Genomic DNA, 22,509 nt, shown 5'->3' with positions numbered 1-22,509 from the left:
TGGGAGATCCGCAATCCTTTAGAAAGAGGGTCCTAACAATGGAAACCCTTGTGTTCAGTTCCATAGCCAAGAAAGCAACAGAGATGCGCACGTGGTTCTAATTTGGTATATTCATAAGGGTAAAGAAGTACAAAACATGCACAACAAAGACCTTGAGGTTAGAGTAATTAGGAAAAGTCCCATATAAGTGTTCAGACGGAGAAGCATTTTGAAGAATAGATGAAGGAACACAGTTGATTGTGTAGACAGAGGTAAGAGCGGTTTCACCCCAAAAATTTGCAGAGCAAAAAGCAGACAGAAGTTGAGCCCAGACGGAGTCTAGGATGATGTTCCAGCTCCATTCGCCCATTCGGTTGAGAGGTATAAGGAAAAGAGCGTTGAACAAGAGTGCCTTGCTGAGTGAGAAAGGAAAGGAGCCTGAAGTCCTTATATCCAAGGTGTTATCTGTACGCAGAACCTTGATTATGCGAGAAAACTGAGTGTGAACCATATTAGCAAAATCCATATATGTTTGAGACAGGGAAGAGCAGTGTTTAAGGAAATATATCCAGGTAAACCAAGAGTAATCATCAATGAATAAAAAAAGTAGCGATACCCATTGACAGTGGAAATAGGAGAGAGTCCTCAAGTATCAGAGTGAATTAAGTCAAAAGAACTATCGCTTATAGAACTAGACTGAAAAAAAGACAATGCGGGTTGTTTTGCAAATTTGCAATTCAAATAGTCAAAAGATACAAACTTGGAGACATTATTCAAATTGTGACTAGAGATTAAATGACAGAGATTTTCAGAAGAAGCATGAACGAGGCAGAGATGCCACTGATAGATAGCAGAGTCGGTGATAATAACAGAAAGAGAATAAATAGGAAGTCGAAGAGATGTGAGCTCAAACAATCTTCCCACTTTGCAGCCCGTACCAATCGTCTGTCCCATCCATGGATCCTGCACCATACACCTAGTAGAAGAAAAAAAAACAGTTAAATCAAGAACACACAATTACCCAACAGAGACAAGATTAAAGGACAGATTTGGAACACACTAAGTATTGGAAAGCCGTAACAAGGAAATGTCAACGAAGCCAACATGGGATATGGTCATATGATAACTTGTAGAAATACAAGTTATTTATACAGTCTTATTTAGATTATGCAGCAAAAAGAAGGAAAAAGTTGCGTCGAACATATAGAAATTGGCTTAGAAATGCAAAAGTTGTAGAGTGTCGAAAACACACCCGCTGACCCCATTGCGATGGAAAAATAGAATGTCAAAGTCTTTGTTTTGCAGGAAACAGGTCACCACATGCGATGATCGCTCAAGGACAAAAAGAGCAACACATTCGCACTGCATGCGACGGTCAATCGAGAACAAAAAAGAGCAACGCAATTGCAGCACATGTGACGATAGATCGTGGACGGAAAGATCAACGCAATTGCAATGCATGCAGCGATCGATTGTAGATGAAAAGAGCGACTCATTCGTAGGGATTTCTAAATTGTACAGCTTTTCTATTGTACGATCTGACAAATTGAATGTGGAACAGAGCGAACGTTTCCACCAAGCCATGGCAGGAAAAAGCAACTTTTCAGAGCGAGACCACTGACGAAGGAGGTGCCAAGGTCTATAAACAACTACATCAATTTCAAAGAAAGAAGGCTGGTCTGAAGAGACAACTAGAGAAAATTTGGGAGAAAGATGAGACAAGACCGAAAGGGAAGTCTCAGGAGCCACAAATTCATCCACAAGCTTGAAGGGAAGCTCTGTGTAAAGATCAACTCTACCTGGAAAACCAACCTGAAAATGAAGTTTTCCACCACACTCCTCATACACGCTGGCAAGAAAATTGTCTCTGATTGGGATCTGTGTCAAGACATTGACATGCTTTCCTTATTTGTTCTCACTTTCTATTCATCGACTGTGTTCATTTCTAATCTTCCATTCATTTATCTGTAACAAACGCTTATCTTTATCGTTTAATATCATTATCATATTCATCTTCATCTCTCTATTCTCCACCATACATTCATCTTCCATTTCTTTCATTATGTGTAACTAATCCCCAAGGTAAGGAGGAAGGATTAAGCGAGTAAGTTAATCTTTGTTGTAGAAATCAGCTAAGTTTAGCTAACGCATGCTCAATGACATCTTCACCTGTGAGAGCAGAAGTGAAGATGTTATTCCACCTCTCAAAAGAAGGTTAGAAGAATGTGTTAACTAAAGCGAGAAGTATTTCCAGAGATGGAAACAACCTTGTGTTTGCAACGTTCATCCCTGATTCACCATTGACATATGGGAACGCGGCCGATCACTGAAAGGTGTAAGCCAAGGGAAAGCAGAACCTTAGTTGCGTCCTCAACAGGATTGACGAACTTGCTATGTCCTTTCCCCTAATCCATTCTCTTCCTGACACATTTCACAAGACTTCCCACTGCACTTCATCAGATATTTGCACATCTTCATAGACAGTCCTCTATTTGTTATTTAATTTTTTATGTATTTACTTATCACCACATTTTATTTATCACTGCATATTATTTTATCACCGCATTTTATTTGTCAATGCATTTTATTTTATCATCGCATTTTATTTTATTATGGCATTTTACTTTTCCCAATACAATTCATTATTATTTTGCTTTCGGTCACATATATCACATTAATATCGCATTGATCATCGCAATCCCCATGTTTGACCATAGATCACTTTGAGAAACTTATGTTGAAATTATACTTGGTTCCAGTGCAAGAAAACTTGTGACACGCACGTACTATACGAACGCATACTACGAACGCATCTAAGCAGCATTGCATACATTATTTTAGACGTAGTATCGCATTTATTATCGAGAAGCGTGATTCATCACCGCATACACATCATCTACACGTCATCACACCATCATCATCATCCACATTTCCCATCTTTGTGGCGGCATTATATTGCATTACATCGCATTACATTACATTTCATTGCGTTTCGTCCGCCGCAATTTCTTCAATTAACATTCCATTCAACATCATACAATTACCATCAGCGGCATAAATTGGAGGAAAAGATTTGGCAGGAGTGGGTGCAGTCAGAAGAGAAAAATCAGACGTTGTATGGTTGCAACAAGCGGAATCAAGAAGCCATTTATTACTTGGGGAGACCGCAAGCGCGGAGGAATTGGATGAAATCACCTATTTAAGAAAATCTTATAATTCACTCATTTGAAAAGTAGGCGGGGAAGGTTCAGAGTCAGCAAAAGAGGTAGCAGCAATAGCAGAAGCAGAGCCAGGATTGGGTTTAAAAGATCAAGACTTGGAAGTGAAAGAACTCTTATTCAAGAGTACCTACGAGCGAAAGTGGATCTTTCCAATTCATTGTGACAGAATTTCCACATTTAAATTCAAACATACTAATATGTATTCATAACGCTAAATTATTGGCAAAGGAACAATAAATAAGAGATTGAGAGATCATACCAGTTGAAAACTTATTCTTTACAGCAAATCTCGCTTTTGCTGAAACGGTAAGCTATTACTCAGCAAATCCCAATCGTCTACCTTGAACAGTCTCCACACGAACAGAAGGAAACGGAGACGACATCACCACTTAGAGCCCTCAGTATTCTCGGAGTGAGAATCCAAAGGGTGGGCTTTATTCGGATTTGGTAGAGGGGAGGAGGAAGGGAGATCATATATAACAATCAAGCAAGTGGGAGAAAGGTTCGTCTATCGTATATACAAAATGCTTGATTATTTAGGTGAAGTATACGATCGTGTAGGAAAAGGTAAGCAATCGTCTAAACGATCGTGTAGGAAAAGCTAAGTGATCGTCTATACGATCATTTAGTAAATATCGGGCACTAAAGGATCGCTTAGGAAAAACTAAACGATCGTTTAGTAAAAAGCGCGCGCGAGTGTAAATGTTAAGTGATCACTCAGCATAATTGCATAGGAAAGCGATCGTTTAAGCACTATCGTATAGACACAGGTTTTACTAAGCGATGACACACTTCAACACTATGTCCGCGCATCCAATACTTAACACACCATGAGCTATTTATGCGTCTCAAATAGATTCTTCAACTTACTCATCTGTTATGAAAATAGAAGAGACGCCGACCTATTATCACTTTAACCGTCCAATTAATAGACAATGAATATAATCACATCATATTCATAACCTATGGATTAATATCATATTTTAATCATAGTATTTTTCCTCCACTAGATTTAAATCATATTTATATCCAATTTCCTTCAAATTAATGTATCTCATACATAAAGTTAATTATATCATATATAATTAATGAGTTCAATTATATCATATATAATCGAACTCCCTCTTGTCAATTTGAACATTTCAAACTGACCCAAAAACTGATTCTCAACTTGTATCCAAGCTACCAAGGAGACCTTATGGACCTATGGCTCAAAGCTCTAACGGTACGTGAATAACTGACTAAATTCTTTAGCCACGATATCCACCATCCATTAATTACCAGGAATTCCACTAAAAACTGATAGTTTAACTTTTCTTCCATAGATATATTTCTATGTCCATTAGATATAACCAATCATCAGTATGATGACCCATACAGATGCTCGTAAGTACAGTTGGCCAATTTATCGTTTTGCCCCTATAGTTACATCTTACTCTTTAAGTACCACTGATCCCTCTAATGAACAATACAACATAGTCCTACTATGTGTGAACACCTCTTGGGTCATGAGAAGATGTGTGGCACCACATCATTCAAGCCCTGGGTTCAGCCCTTAAGAGAGCAATCTATCTACTTACCCTACTTCGGGGAAGGAGTGAACTCCATCTTGTGAAGCTGAGTTGCCAGCTCCCAAATCAGACGAATCCCCAAATTGGTAGGTTTGAGTCAGTGCTCTGGCCACTCGCACCCATACAAATCAAAAGACCACCCTCAATGGCAGGAGTTCCCAACTCATTCAGGATTGAGGTCATGTTACCTATGGTCATCTTAGTGAAGTGAAGTCTTTGTCATGAATAGAGTTATATGACGAGACGTTAACACTTCAAGGTCAGATCTTATACAAACTCTTTGTATAGGACGCCCCCACTCGCATGTCCTCTACATGAATGATCAGGATCAGACCATCTGTGACAAGTCACAACACTTATAACTATTCCACAAAGCGGGTCGCGTCCATGTGTTACCAAGATAAGGTTTCCCTTCTATATCCATATACTACAGACCATTTTTGTTGTCACTTAAGACATGATCCACTTGTATGTCACTATATACATGCTTAAGTTACATAAAGACAACCAGAGAAAATAAGTTTATTGGTTTGTGGTAAAATAAAAACATCTAAATGTGCAAAGTCAAGAAGTGAAGTAAATATCATATATATTATACATCACAATCGTTCGTACAAAATTGTTTACAAACTACAGAAGACGAGACTTTAGGGCACAAACCCCAACAATCTCCCAGTTGTCTTAAAGTGAAGTGGTGAGTACAAAAACAAGTACAAAACAATAAACTAGGGCATAAAAACCCAGTGCAATAAAATCTCCTACTTGCCCTAATCCAGCCATGGGTAGTCTCGTAGACTCATGCTCTGAAGGTGACCCTTAAACACTATGGCTGTGAGAGCCTTCGTAAATGGATTTGCAACGTTTTGATCCAAGGCGATCTTTGTGACGATCACGTCTCCTCAATGCACTATCTCGCGGATCCGATGAACTTCCACTCTATGTGTTTGTCGCGCCTGTGACTCCTAGGCTCCTTGCAGTTTGCCACAGCACCACTATTGTCTCAATTGAAGGTGATGGGCCTAGGCATATCTAGAACAACTTCTAGCTCTATCAAGAACTTTCTAAGCCAGACGGCCTCTTTAGTAGCTTCATAAGTTGCTACGTACTCGGCCTCCATCATGGAGTCGACAATGCACCCCTACTTAGTGCCCTGCCACACTATAGCTCATCCGTTAAGAGTAAAAACTGACCATGAAGTGGACTTTCGAGAGTCTTTATCAGTCTGAAAGTCAGAATCTATGTATCCAGCAAGGATCAAATCCCTAGACCCATACACAAGCATATAGTCCCTCGTTCTTCAAAGATACTTGAGGATGTTCTTAATTGCGATACAGTGACCTTGGCCTGGGTTAGACTGATACCTACTGACTATTCCCACAACATAGCAGATGTCTGGCCTAGTGCAGAGCATCACATACATTAAACTGCCAACGACAGATGCATATGGGACCCGTCTTATCTCCTCAACCCCTTGAGGTGACTTAGGATACATGTCCTTGGACAAAGTGACCCATGCTTGAATGGTAGTAGGCCCTTTTCGGAGTCCTGCATCGAGTACATGAGCAAGATTTTGTCAATATACAATGCTTGAGACAGCGCTAGTACTTTGTTCTTACAATCTCGAAAGATCTGTATACCTAGAACAAACTGAGCCTCTCCCAAATCTTTCATTTGGAATTAGGTCGCTAGCCAGTTCTTAACTGCAGTCAGTCGACCTACATCATTCCCTATGAGTAGTATATCATCTATATACAACACTAAGAAAGCTACTAAATTGTTGACTATCTTCTTGTAAACACAAGGTTCATCAATATTTTGGTCAAAGCCATACGATTTGATCGCAGCATCAAACCGAATATTACAAGATCAAGATGCCTGCTTCAGCTTATAAATGGACTGATTCAGTTTGCAAACTTTTTGCTTTTGACCTTGGGCAATGAATCCTTTAGGTTGCACCATGTAAATGGTCTCCTCAAGATTGCCATTCAGAAAAGTCATCTTGACGTCCATTTACAAATTTCATAATTATAATAAGCGAAAATGGACAGGAGGATGCAGATTGACTTTAACATGACAACAGGTGAGAAAGTCTTCTCATAGTCGACTCCCTCCACCTGGGTATAACACTTTGCCACAAGTCGAGCCTTGAAGGTTTGCACCTTCCCATCAGCACCCGTTTGTGCTTGTAGATCCATTTACAACCTATAGGTCTTATCCCATTAGGCTGATCTACAAGATCCCATACCGAGTTGAAGTACATCGACTACATCTCGAGATTCATGGCTTTGACCCATTCATCCAGGTCAACATCCTCCATTGCCTTTTGATAACACAACGGATCCTCAACGTCGCCATCTGCCACTATAGCTAAGATTTTCGTGAAACCCAGATAGCGATCAGGCGGGTTTGTAACCCTCCCACTGCGTCGAGGTTCCCTCAACTCTTGAGGTGGAACCAACCTACCAGATGAACTATCATCAACAACTCTGGTTAATGAAGCAGGTCCTTCAACAACTCTTGTTGAAGTTTCAGTAGTTTCTTTGGAAAGCACACGTAACACGACTTTACTATGTGGGTTGTGCTCCCTGATATGATCCTCCTCTAGGATAGTAGCGTCCGTGGAAACAAACATCTTATTTTCAGACAGATCATAAAAGTAACCCCCTCGTGTGCCTTTGGGGTAGCCTACAAAGAGGCACAACTTCGACTGTGATTCCAACTTCTTGGGATTTGCCTCAAGCACATGTGTTTGGCAACCTCATATGCGAAAGTGACGTAACCTAGCTTTATGCCCGTTCTAAAACTCCAAAGGTGTTCTCGCAACACTCTTAGAAGGAACACAGTTGAGAATGTATATCGCAGTCTCCATTACGAAACCCCAAAACGAGTTCGGTAAGGAAGCGTAACTCATCATCGAAAGAACCATGTCCAACAAGGTTCAGTTTCTCCTATCCTCTACACCATTTTACTGAGGTATACCCGACGCTGAGAGTTGGAAAACGATTCCATGTTCTAATAAATAGTCCTGAAACTAAGAATCCAAGAGCTCTCCACCTTGATCTGATCGAAGTGTTTTAATTCGTCTATCCAAAGCATTCTTAACTTTAGCCTTAAATAATTTGAACTTTTCAAAAGATTCATACTTTTGTTGCATCAGATAAACATACCCATATCTCGAGTAATCATTAGTAAAACTGATAAAGTACTCATAGCCTCCTCGAACTCGCACATTCATAGAACCGCAAAGGTCAGAATGTACTAATTTTAGAGACTCTTTGGCTCGATAACCTTTTCCAGTAAAAGGTCTTTTAGTCATTTTACCCTCAAGACAAGATTCGCACACTGGTAAAAAATTTTCTTCTAACTCGCTTAGAAGGCCATTCTTCACCAATCTCTTAATCCTATTGAGATTGATGTGCCTTAATCGAAGGTGCCAAAGTTGGCGATTTTCTTTTGGAGAAAATCGTTGGCGTTTAGATTGAGTTACGATAGATTTAAACATCTCTATATTATGGAGGGAACTTAAGTCTAATGGTCTTAGCACATACAAGTTATTTTCCAGTTTAGCTATATAAATTTCAACACCATCCTTATAGATAAACACTTTATTCAATTTAAAAGAAAGAGTGTAATTGCATTGTAACAGACACTTTACAGAAATAAGATTCTTTTTTAGTTTAGGAACTACAAAGACATCTTTTAATACAATTTTAATACAAGAAACCTATTCTGTAAAGTTAACTAGATGCCTCCCACTGTCACAGCTGAGACGATGTGCCCAGTGCCTATTCGCAACGTCATCTCACCAGCCTCCAGCTGTCGCTAGGATCTAATCCCCCTGAAAAGAAGAACAAACATGATTAGTGGCGCCCGAATCAATTATCCAAGCGGAATCATCATTCTCCACTAAACAAGTTTCTAACACAAGTAAATCACATTTACCTTTGTTTGCTTTGGCCTTAGCCTTGGCTGTCTTCTTTTTCCTTCATATAACGAGGACAATTCCTCTTCCAATGTTCGTCTTGGTTACAGTGGAAACATTTGATGGAACACGAGACATACGCAGCGGAATAAGGATCTAGTTATACTCTAATTGCTTTTAATTTAAAGGAAAATAGCATGCAAAAAGTAGGAAAACAGTAATTAACTTACCTTTGAAGCTCCCGAAACGTTTTTCCTCGTTGAATCTCGACCTGAACTCTTCCAGACCACCACTAGAGTTGACCTACTATCCTCTGGACTCAGAACCGGGTTGTGGGACCCGGTGGATGAAGAAACCGAGAGAGAGAAAGAGATGGAAAAAGAAAATGGAATTTGGGTAGGGTTTGGGTTTTTTTTCTAGCCCAATTTTGAAAACAAAAATTGGCAAATTGTCAAAACTTTTTTCATCCAAATTGAAAGCCCAATTTATAGAAAAACCAATGCAACAATTGCATGAAATAAATTCATAAAAACCCAACACTTAGAATCCACTATCTAAGTGGGCTTAATGTCTCCACTATAAGCCAACACCTAGCCCACTATTTTGTTAGTGGAATTATCCAACAAAAGTTTGGATTTTCTCACTAACTTTAATCAAAGGGCAAAATAGTCATTTTGTTAAAGTCAAACTTTGACCAAAAAGTCAACATTTTGACTTTTTATGATTTTTTCTGTGTTGACTAATTTTGACCTCCCGAGCATGAATCCGCATTCATTTTCTCAAAATTCAAATCACATTTGAATATAAGGTCGGTCAAAGTTTAACTTTTCAATGTCAAAAGTCAACTCTTTGACTTTTTACATCTTTAACCATTTCCATTATTTCCAAGCTTCCGAATATGAACGTATTCATATTCTTGATATTTAAATCACATTTAAATATTAAAGCTGTATCTATCACATATACTTGTCGGTTTCTCTCTCTTCACCTAATTCGAATAATTCGAATTATTCTATCATACTATTCTAAGTTTATTCCATATGAGCTAGTAGGGGAACCTAATGGACCTATAGATCATGAACGATCCGAGAATAGCTAGCTAAACTCTTTAGATAGAGCTAATCAACATTCGTTAACTAATGGGTCATTCCACTATAGTCCCGTAGTTGCACTCCCCTCACTATAGATATATTTGTGTTCATTTGATTAACCATGATGTTAGTAAGCTAATCCTTTCACGGGTTGTTTGTAATCTCGACTAGGTCTAAAAACCCTTTACCTCGAGCTACAATTTGTTTTAAGTTCTATTGATCCTCTAATGAGAATGGTTAAAAGTCCAACTTAAACCCGAACCCTGTTCGGGCCAATGAGAGGGGTGGGGCCCCTTGTTTAAGACCCTGGATTTGAGTACTAAAGGGAACAACTATCTAAACTATCCATTAACGGGTAGGATGTGAATTTCATCTTGCATCCTATGTTCCCAGCTATCACCTGATCTTACCCCTGAAATGGTATGCTTATTGGGCAGCGATGATGAGCTGCCCTCACCTATGCAGTCTAAAGAATAATTCGAGTGAACAGGAGTTCATAGATAGCTCAGAGTTAAGATTAAATTACCTAGGTCATAATTAAGAAATAGTCAGTTTTTACATAAAAGCATTTTTGAACGTAAAAAGTGACTATTTCAATGTTCAGTTCTATTGCAAACTCTGCATGATGCTACTCACATATCTCTTATATGAACGTTCAGGATTACATCATTTGTACTACTACCAAAGTGGGCCTCATCCATAGTTGTCCCCAGAAGCGACCATCTTATTCATTACTATTAGAAACTTTGGCTATTATTTGAAACTTTGATCCCATTTTATGTCACTACATAAAGTTCAAACTACATTAAATAGCCTCAGTGACCTTAGTTTATTGGATTCAAGATTACAATTTCAATAACACTATTATCGAAAATAAACAGAATATGTTTATTATTTACAAACTACGAGTTTTAGGACATAAAATTCAAAACATTTACCTTTTTCACCGGTGGTGGACGCTTTCTTCCGTTGACAGGTGGGGGTTAGTAGGTGCATTCGCTTTCCTTTACACCATTCTTCTTCTTCCCCTTTCCAGAGTAGAAGTTGAAAGTGTGGACTTTGTTCCAGATCGAACCTCGATGGAACCTTTTAGAAGGAGAGACAACTTACTTTTCAATAATGATTGGTAAGTATGCAACTCGTTGAGGAGAGTTAGTAAGGGTATAGTCCACTTTGTAAGAATCGTTTTGCTAACAAAGTGGAGGAAGCTCTTCTGGAAATGAATGCAGGATAATGTTAACCTGACTGCCCTCATCGATTTAGACTCATTCATCTTCCGCCACGTAAAGGTGGACCATCATGATTTAACAGGTGTTCACGAACAGAGGTGCTTTCTCCATTTGGGTTGAATATGTGTTTCAAGGCTCTAGCTTGAGCTATCAAAGGTGATGTCCGAGAACATTTCCCCAGGGAGAACTCATGATCCTCACGTGTTGAGGACCATTGGGTCATGGTTTTGGCCAACACGTCCCAGAGATGGCCAAGATAATTAGGGTCGGTCTTTGTTTGCCATGATCAAGCCGTACGCAGATCAACCATTTGAGACTAAACGTCCTGAGGTGTGGAATAGAGTGAGGACAGTCCTCTGGTAAGGACAATTCAGATCCTCGATGATGAGTATCGTCTTTGACATATGTTCAACTAGATATGCTATTCAGGTTTTCGGCGCTAAGTAATGGATAATGGCTGTAGACCATTTAAAACTGTTTGCTTGAAAATGATAACTTTTTATAAGACTGCAAAAACCACATTTTTAACCAATTAGTTTTTAGTAAAACAGATTTCCAAGTACACCTAAGTGATAAGACTTTATATTTGCAATGATGCCCCAGCGAGGCAGGACAAATGTCACCGATGGGGTGATCAGATGTCCCTTCACTGGGATGAGACATTCTCAACTATTAGGCAAAACCAACTCTTAGAACTGTACCTAACAACCACCATTTATTCGATCCAGATTTGTTAACCCTTAACAATTTCGCGTAAGTGTAACCCCTCGTTTTCGGCCCCAGAGTCTTACCCTAATGCGCTCACCGTAGGGAAAAAGAAGATTAGGACAAGAGACTAAGTAACCTTATCATCTTACAGGAGATTAAGTAAAGAAACGCGCAAAACAATCATCCTATAGGGGGGCACACCCAGGGTGCCTCGAGGCAATGCACAAAAACTTTATTTAATCCAACGAGAGAGACCGTGGAATATGTTGTGGCACTTCCCGCTCCCACTTACTATGAACATTCTCTCCATCCACCTTGATATTGACCTACCCAAACACCATCCTTTAGGTGGACACTACCAAGGTGTCATGAGGCTGTCATGGTGTGGACTATGAGGGAGAAACGCGATAGGTTTAAATGAAGTATCAAATGCCTTAATTACCTCCCACTAAATGTTCTACCTAGGGGTTTATTAACCTAGACAATCTGACTACTGATTATAATCTAAGTCATTTATTAAGTTTGCACAAAAACAACTTTTGTCTTTGAAATAAAACAAGTCCAAGTAGTCACATTAAACTCTTTAATGGACTGTCCTTAACTTGCATGCATGCATCAAATCTATCTAATTCACCTTTTCAGGTAGGGGTGTTCCGTTGCCGTCACCTTAAATACCCCAACCTAGACAGAACCCACCTTAGACAAGAGATTTCTTATAGATAGATTTGCTACACTTTAACCTTTTACTAATTATTTTAGTTCTAATTTCATTTTATAATCATTATAAAATAAACAACTAAAACACACATGCCACACAACGAAGTATTTATAACGCTTATAAATATTACGTTAAATAAATAATGCATACATAAATATAACCCTTATATTATACGATGCATGAGCATGCTCTTACATAATTTAAATCATGCTTCACTAAATCATAACACTTATAATAAAGAGAATATGCATGACTAATGCATAACCTAAGGTGGAATTTATCTATATATGCATACCATATGACATAAAAAAAATATATACATCGCATGTATAAAACAATGGATTAATAGACCGGGATGAACCAACACATAATAAGAATGAAAAAACTATCTATTACATTATTCTACTGAGCAAACCGGGTTTTGAACTGCCGGGTGAAGCTCCCATCGTTTAGTAAACGCCTCCAGGTAAACAATCGTGTAGTGCACACTAGACGATAGCGCGGAAGCTAAACGATCGCATAGACAACAATGAGGCCGTGAAGCCTGATCGTTTAGACGATCGCTTAGCACGCGAAAGGTAAACGATTTACCACACATTTACTCTGCGATCGTATAGTCAGTAACTAAGCGATGAGGCTTGCTGAGTTGTACGATCATCAAGTGCGCGCGCGCGTTAAACGATAGCCGAGCATCCGATACTCAGTGATCGTCTACCTCGTCGTCTACACGACACGACCAACGCTTGATCGTCTTTTTCCTCGAAGAACAGCAACCCTTACTCCAAACTTCATCACGAATGACTCAAGACTCAAACTAACTTTGAAATTATAGACTTGATAGCAATTAATTGTGCCAAAAAACGCAGGGGCCTTGACAATTAGCTTGAGAATTCAACAAACCAAGATTACATCCCAGAAAACTCCATTAATCCACACATCCACAAATGAATTAACAACTAAAACAGAGAATAGACATGTTGCACCCACCGAGAATGTAAATGCAATTCTTTTGTAGCAATGAATTGGAATATCATAAACTTGGCTCTAATACCAATCGAAGAAACTCTTATTCAAGAGTACCTACGAGCGGAAGCGGATCTTTCCAATTCATTGTGACAGAATTTCCACATATACATTCAAACATACTAATATGCATTCATAACGCTAAATTATTGTCATGCTCAAAGGAATAATAAATAAGAGATTGAGAGATCATACCAGTTGAAGACTTATTCTTCACAACAAATCTTGCTTTCGCTAAAATGGTAAGCTATCGCTCAGCAAATCCTAATCGTCTACCTCAAACAGCCTCCACACGAACAGAAGGAAACAAGGATGACACCACCACTCAAAGCCCTCAATATTCTCGGAGTGAGAATCTAAAGGGCGGGATTTGTTCAGATTTGGTAGAGGGGAGGAGGAAGGGAGATCGTATACAACGATCAAGTAAGTGGGAGAAAGGTTCGTCTATCATATAGACAAAATGCTTGATTGTTTAGGTGAAGTATACGATCGTGTAGGAAAAGGTAAGCAATCGTCTAAATGATCGTGTAGTAAAAGCTAAGCAATCGTCTAGTAAATATCGGGTGCTAAACGATCGCTTAGGAAAAAGTAAACGATCGTTTAGTAAAAAGCACGTGCGGGTGTAAACGTTAAGCGATCGCTCAGCACAATCGCATAGGAAAGCGATCGTTCAAGCACCATCGTATAGGCACAGGTTTTACTAAGCGATGACACACTTCAACACTATGTCCGTGCATCCAATGCTTAACATACCGTGAGCTATTTAAGCGTCTAAAAAAAATTCTTCAACTTACTCATCCGTTATGAAACAGAAGAGACGCTGACCTATTATCCCTTTAACCGTCCAATTAATAGACAATGAATATAATCACATATACTACAGACCATTTTTGTTGTCACTTAAGACATGATCCACCTATATGTCACTACATACATGCTTAAGTTACATAAAGACAACCAGGGATATTAAGTTTATTGGTTTGTGGTAAAATAAAAACATCTAAATGTGCAAAGTCAAGAAGTGAAGTAAATATCATATATATTATACATCACAAGTGTTCGTATAAAATTGTTTACAAACTACAGGATATGAGACTTTAGGACACAAACCCCAATAGGAAGTATGTCCCGGTGGTCGTGGTGGTCTTGTAGGACAGTTGTCCAGAATATGATCTCTTTTGTGACAATATCTGCATTCCACTTTTGGATAATCAACAAACTTATGGCCAGTAAGCTTACAGTTTTTACAAAAGGAAGCTCCAGAAGTACCAGGCATATGAGTGCTAGTGAGTACAACCTTCGATTGTAGGGAAGAAGTGATGCCAAGACGTTTTTCTTCAAACAAAATTTCCTTAATTGTTGCATCTAAAGGCGAAAGGGGACTACGATAGAGCAAAGTAGCACGGATCAATTCATATTCTAGACGAAATCCCATAAGAACCTTAATAAGGTGAAGGTGATCAGTACTAATTCTAGCTTGATCCAATTGTGTCTAGACTGGCTGAAGTGTAGCCAAGTAGTCATTAACAGACTGCCCCGTCTCCTGAGTAAGATTAATCAGAGTGTTTGCAGTTGATAGTAGTGAGCTAAGCCAACAAACTGAAACTGGGTAGACAAAAAATCCCACAAACTCTTGGGATCATCAAACACATCAAACTGAACGTGAATGGCCGGTATAGATGTATTTCTGAGCCAAGTGGTGATCTGATGGTTTTTGCTCCTCTAATTGTTCAATGAATTTAGTATTGTCCTTAGTGGATATCTTGACTGGCTGAGGAATATCACCAGTGACAATGCACCATAATTTACGCCCAATTAGAAAACTCTTCATTTGATGAGCCCAAGTAATGTAATTTGTCTCATCAAGAATAGTACTAATGGGGTGAAATACATGTAATTTGGCTTAACTGAAAATGGCTCAGCGGCTTGGCTTTGACGGAATCGGCTCGGCTCAATCAACATAGATCGTCTCGTGTCAAATCTGAAAGTACATCGAATCTGGAAGATTTGACCGAATTTGGAATTTCGGAGATAGAAGGCTTGACCGGACGGGCGAGCTTCAAACAGTGGGATTGCCCAGGCAGCGGCGGCGGTTTGCACAAGGCTTGACCGAACGGGAAAGGAGCTTCGAACAGAGGAATTGACCGGACGAGAAGCTTCGGACAAGTGAGCGATTTGGAAACAGAGGAGTGTCAAAGCTGAAATTTTAACGGGAGCAGTTTACATAGGCGAGGAGCTTCAGAGGGTGAGCGATTTATGCAAGCGATGGATTTGACCAGATCTGGAACAGATGAGCATCGAAGCTTGATAGACTGACGGGTAAACTCGCGTCGAAGCTTGACCGGGGCTGGTAGAACAGAGAAGCGTCAAAGCTCACCGGATCTGGAAGCGCACGGAAGCAAGCTAACTCGCCGGATCTGAAGAGACGTCCACTAGAAAACTTGAAGCCGGACAAATTTGAAGCAAGGAGAAGTTATGGAAGAAAGAGCGTTGATACCAAGTTGAAGATGTATATTTAAAGTGTATTTTTATAACGAACTGCACATGGGTATAAATACTGTACTAACACCCTAAGAATAAAGCCTAACCATATCCTAAAGACTCTTCAAATAAGACTAAGTACAAGGAGACCTAGTATACATTCACAAACCCAATCACAGTTTCATAAACAATTAAGGAAGGAAGAACAAGAGGTCACTCCTAGATTATCTCTCTGTTTCCTTATGCAAATCAATTGTGGAATCATCCCATTATTACTTCTTGATTGAGCAATAATTTTTTAGTTTTATTGATTCAATTTTGTTTAATTTTTCATATTTTTATCAAAAGAAACACTTAAGTCTTTAATCGGTATGCATTTAGGGAAAGAAAATTGATTTTTTTTCGTTGAATCTTTCACTTGTATCCATTTTTTTCTTGTAGAAACTCAATCACTTCCTTACACAAATTAATGGTGGAACTATCCCACTATTACTTTTTGATTGAGCGGTAAGTTTTTAATTTTTGTTGATTCAATTTTGTTTAATTTTTTAGATTTTTATCAAGAGAAACACTTAGATCTTGGATTGGCATGGATTTAGGGAAAGAAAATTGATTTTTTTTTGTTGGATCTTTCATTTGCATCATTTTTTTGTGTGCAATAACTCAATTGCTTCCTTACACAAAAAAATTATGGAATCATGTCACTATTACTTATTGATTGAGCTATAAATTTTATTTTATTTTTCAATTTTGTTTATTTTTTTAGATATTTAGTGAATAAAACACTTAAATCTTGTTTGCATGGATTTAGGGAGAGTTTTTTTTTTTTTTTTTTTGAATCTTTCATTTTTATCGCACAAATCAATGGTTGAATCATCCCACTATTACATATCAATTAATTGAGCAGTAAGTTTTTAGTTTTTCTTTATTCAAATTTGTTTAGTTTTTTTTAGAATTTTATCCTGAAGATTGATTTTTTTTTTAGTTGAATATTTCATTTATATCATTCTTTTTTTAAATTTGTTAAAATGCTCACATTGCTAGCCATTGAAATTAAACACAATAATGAGAGATTTTGTTTGTTAAATCTTAATTAGATGGAGATTCATTTGATTAACAATATTTTTCTAAAAAAATAGAGTAAGAACGAAGTAAAATAAACATAAATTAAAATTGAATATAATATAATTTAACTGCTAAATTAAGATATTTCTATCAATATTTGTAGTTTTTTTTCTTCAAGGACATTTTAAAAAAATAATAATTAAATCTAGGGGTGTAAAAAAACCAAACTAACAATGATTCGGTTCGGTTTTTGACTATAACTTGGATTGAATCGAATCGAATCGATCAGGTTCGGTTTGGTTCGTCGATTCGACCAACCAGCATATTGCAGGCCATAGGGTTAGCAGATGAGGACTTCCTCCATTCGTGCACTGCTCTCTCTCAATTTTGCACTTCCATTTGTTTGTTCATTCGTCTCTTCCACTCGACTAGCTCCATTCGTACGGGAGAATTTCACAAAATGACCCACAACTCAAAAACCTTTCTACCAATAACCTCTTCCTAAAAACTTTTCTACCACTAACCTTTTGCCCATGCAAAATTCCAAAATTAACCCTAATTTTAAAAAAACCTTCAGACCATTTGGTGAATGTGCGTCTCTATGAATACTTTACAACGATAGGGTCTCCCTCCATTTCGTTCATTTCTTGCTCAAAGCATTTCTCTTCGAAGCGTTTTCTCTCAATTTTTCTCTCCTTTTCTCTCCGAAGTTGAGCACTCCTCGCAGGTTTCTCGCCGGTCATCCCTATGCACTTGCTACCGTCGTCGTGATTTGAAAGGTATGATACTCTTTTTCTTGAAGAATGCATGTTGATATTTGAAGTTTGACTATTTTTTAGGGTTTAATTGTGTGTTCATTCGTAATTGATCGTTGAGAGAATACTAACCAATCGAATAGAGAATACTAGGCGAGCGCTTAGATATTACTAAGTGATCGGATAGAGATTACTAAGCGATTGTATAAAGAATACTAAGCAATCAGATCATTTAGGTTTATATTGTGCGATCGTTTAGCTAACTGTTACACGATCGTTTAGACATCTATTATGCGATCATTTAGTTATCTGTTACGCGATCGTTTAGATATCTATTATGCGATCGTTTAGCTAACTGTTACGCGATAGTTTTTGTTTTGCGATCGTTTAGTTTTTGTTATACGATCGTTTAGGTTTTGTTATGCAATTATTTAGTTTTTATTATGTGAGCGATTGCTTACTAATTCTTGAGATGTGCAAGATTATCAGGTTGGTAAAATGGTCGTCCCTGCTGAGAAATATTTTCTTGAAGGAAATCGGATTCGTGATTCCCATGAGCAGCGGAAGCAAGACTATTCCAAATTACAATCATGAATGAACATATATTTACTGTCGACTTCAATACAAACAGTTATACAATTCATACAGAGAAATTACAGCATGAATAAACTCAAATGAACAGAGAGAAACACTCTACGAACATAGGCAGAAACGTTTTCACGCTCTGTTGCGCAAACGCTCGAAAAGAGCAGCCTCGAACGCCCGATTTACACGACCACAACACAGCACGAATACTTCGCGCTCGTTCTCAACGATCTCCTCGATCACGAACTCCTCCGCAACAACGAACGGTCTCCACAACACCACGAACGGTCTCCAGAAAACCTCGACGGTGTTGAGTTGAGTTTGACGCCACCAACAAGGCGACCTTGGTATTCTCGGTGTGAAAATCCAGAGGGTGGGCTCTTTTCGGACTTGGTATGAGGCAGAGAATGGAGGAAACAACGATTGCGTACACGACTGGACAAGTGGAAGATAGTGGAGACCTATCGTATAGGTCGATGCCCAATCGTTTAGATAAAGCTATGCGATCATTTAGCTCGGTCTGTCGCCTACAGACTTTACACGATTGTTTACCTTGGGCCAACGATCGTCTAGCAAAGCTATGCAATCGTTTAGTAAATACTGCACGATCGTTTAGCTCTACTCTGCACGATCGTTTAGCTCGCCCAGCTGTCGTTTGGTAGATCTGAATTTACTTGACGACTTTGTGAGTTTCTTTTGTGCGGAGAGAAAACTCAAAACCTTTTCAAATATTTTGTAAAACCTCTTTTCAAAATAGGAAAACCAATTTTTCTTTTAAACTCACGGTTACCATGATTCAATAACCACCCACTACTTTGGTTATTTAAAAAAGAAAGAATTAATTATCTAATAATTAATATTATTATAAACATAAATGATAAACAACTTATCATACTATATTTATAACCTATAGTTTTAATATTTCATCTCATGAAACATATAAACCATAGTTCTTTTTCTATTCCATGGTACTTAATGTAAATCTCATTTACATCAATCCTCCACTAGATGTATCTCATATATCAAACCAATTATATCATATATAATCAAAATACCTATTGTCAATTTGAACATTTCAAATCAACACCAAGAACTGATCCTCAACTGAACCCATTGAGCTACCAAGGGGACCTCATAGACCTGTAGCTCGAAGCTTCAACGGTACGTGAATAACTGACTAAACTTTTTAGTCATGGGATCCACCATCCGTTAACTGCCAGGCACTCTACTGAAGACCGACAGTTGAACTCTCCTTACCACAGATATATTATGTGTCAATCTTAACCAATGAGCAGTGTGACAACCCTTCACAAATCGCTCGTAAGTACAGCTAGGCCAATAACCGTTATGCCCCTGTAGTTACATCTGTCTCCTTAAGTACCACTGATCCCTCTAATGAACATAAGTCATAGTCCTACCATGACTGAGTCTTCTCTTCCAAAGAGAAGTTGTGGCCACTATGTTAAAGCCCCAGAATCAACCCTTAAGGGAGCAATCTCTCTACTTATCCTTGCTTCGAGAAAGGAGTGAATTCCATATTGTGGATTGAGTTCCCAGCTCCTAGATCAGACCAGTCCCCAAAAAGGTAGGCATGTTGAATTGGCAATCTGGCCACTCTCACCCATACTAATCAAAGGACCGCCCTCAAAGGCAGAAGTTCCCAAAACACTCAGGATTGAGGTCGTGTCACCTATGGTCGTTTAGGTGAGATGTAAGTCTCTAGTATTAACGACATTATATACAAAGTCTAGTAATCTCGTGGTCCAGGTCTTATACAAACTCTTTGTATAGGACACCGCCGCTCCACGTCTCCACATGAATGGTTAGGATCTACCATTTGTAGTAGTTTACAACACTTACAAACCTCTACAAAGTGGGCCGTATCCGTAGTGTCACCAAAATCAAGTATCCCACCTTAATCCTTATACTACAGACCTATTTAGGTTATCACTTAAGGCATGATTCACTTGTATATCACATATACATGCTTAAGTTCACCTAAGATAACCAAGGAGCTTTGTTTATTGGATATGAGTAAATGCCAGAATTAAATAAAAATTATTTTATTCATTATACAATGTGCATCTTTACAAATCAACGAGACTCCGGGAGAATTAGGATATCAATCCCAACATTTCCTGCTACAGTCGCTTGCTAAATCCACAAAATTGTCCCTGTCATTAAGAAAAAGTTGACAGAAGAACAGATGAGACTGTATAGGCAAAAGACCTTTGGTCCTCTGTTGAATATAGATCTTGTTTTCAATGGACAACTTGTGCACCACTTTCTGTTAAGGAAGGTAGAGATGCGGACCCAGACGTTATTTCATTTAACATTATAGGAAAGAAGGTAACATTCTCCCAAGAGGATTGTAACTTAATAACTGGGTTGTGGCCGACCAAGGAAATAGTGGAAAGAGAAACAAGCAGTGAAAGGCTGTGAGAACTCATTCTTGGACCCAAGGACCCAAATGGAAAGGATAGTTCTTGCAAGGATCAATTTTACTAATGATGAAGATGTTGTCAAGATTGCATTGGCACTGTTCATTGAAACAGTAATGATTGGAAAAGACAAGAAAACCTAGTTCGACAGCAATAGAATTGTCGATGAGAGAATTTCGTGGGGAGTTCGACAGAAAGTGAATACTAAGAGTGACCTTCCATTCTCTTCATACCAATGTTATTCAATGCTATTGGTAGAATATTAGTTGGGAATAAATGTTTTGATGGAATGTTGGTGTTGTATTGAATGCACATTGAATGAAGGGTTGAAGAAATCGTTGAAGGAAGAAGAAATGTGATGTGGTTTGAGGCGTTTTAAAAACTGGGAGTAATTTTTGAATTTCACATGGGCAAAAGGTCAGTGATAGAAAAGTTTTTAAGAAGAGGTCATTGGTAGAAAAGATTTTAGATTTTTGGTCATTTTGTGAAATTTTCTGGTCGCAAGCGACGGTGGGCGAACGGAAGAGATGGCAGTACAAACGGAAGAGATGGCAGTGGTAGACAAATGGAAGAGATGGCGGCGGCGGACGAGACAGACGAAAGACGCACGAATAGAAAAATTTCACAAAATGACCCAAAACTCTCTAATCAGTGATCATGCCGTTGTCTCTTTCGTTCATCCATCGCCACTCGCGAGCCAGGTACCTTTGCTCTTCACAACGTTGTTCTTGTTTTTCTCCTTCAAAATGGAGTTATGGGGTTGTTTGAAATCCTTCCATTTTATTGGTTTTTTGTAATCGGTTCGGACTTGGATCGTTTATTTCTATTCTGGATATCACTTTTCCTGTTTTTTTCCTTTTGTTCCTTTTTTTGTTTTTTGTTCAAATTTTAAGTTTAGCTATGAGTTTTGGGAGGTGCAGCTCTCTGTCTGTTTCTTTCTTTTACAAATTAAGCTTTTGTGATTCAAGCTGCTGTTTGATTTCTGAAGTGATGTCCAACATAATTTAATTTCTGTTCTTTATGGCTAATTATTGGAGTTGGTAGGTGGACTTTCAAAGTAATTGCCAATTAGCTTTTGAAAGGGGAAGAGTGATGAGAAGTGGTTGTTTGGTTGTGAATTTTTTACTTCCTCCTCTATGAATTAACTTTGTATCTTGTGTCCATGTTTGTGTTGCTTTGTCATAGATTTTGATGTCTTAGTTAAAGCTTTAAAATATTTTATTTTTTATAGAATGACTTCATCGTTTGCAAATGAGACTTCAAAGCAAAGTCGTTTTAGTCCAGTAAGTTTGTTAAAGAAAAGAAAACCTATTAACCCAACTTCATTAGCACAAGAACATTTCATTAAGATAGAAAGATGTGATCCTGAATATCCTAGAGCTACTTGTAAGTATTGTGGGACTATATATGTCTCTGATTCAAAAAGAAATGATATAACTAATCTAAAAAGACATTTAGAGAAATGTAAGAAGTATACAAATCAATCAAAAGATTATGTTGAGGGAGAGATTCTGAAACTACATCATTCACCCAAGAAAATTGTAGGACAATGATGGCTTATATGGTCATATTGGATGAATTACCATTTAAGTTTGTAGAAAGTGAAGGATTTCGTAGTTTTTGTGCATTAAATCCAAAGTTTATAATTCCATCAAGGGTGATTGTTGCAAAAGATTGTTTTCAAATGTACCTTGGGAAGAAAAAAAGTGCATCAAGTCGA

This window comes from Benincasa hispida, chromosome 12 (assembly GCF_009727055.1).
Source record: "Benincasa hispida cultivar B227 chromosome 12, ASM972705v1, whole genome shotgun sequence".
Classification (NCBI taxonomy): domain Eukaryota; kingdom Viridiplantae; phylum Streptophyta; class Magnoliopsida; order Cucurbitales; family Cucurbitaceae; genus Benincasa; species Benincasa hispida.
This window is presented reverse-complemented; position numbering follows the sequence as displayed.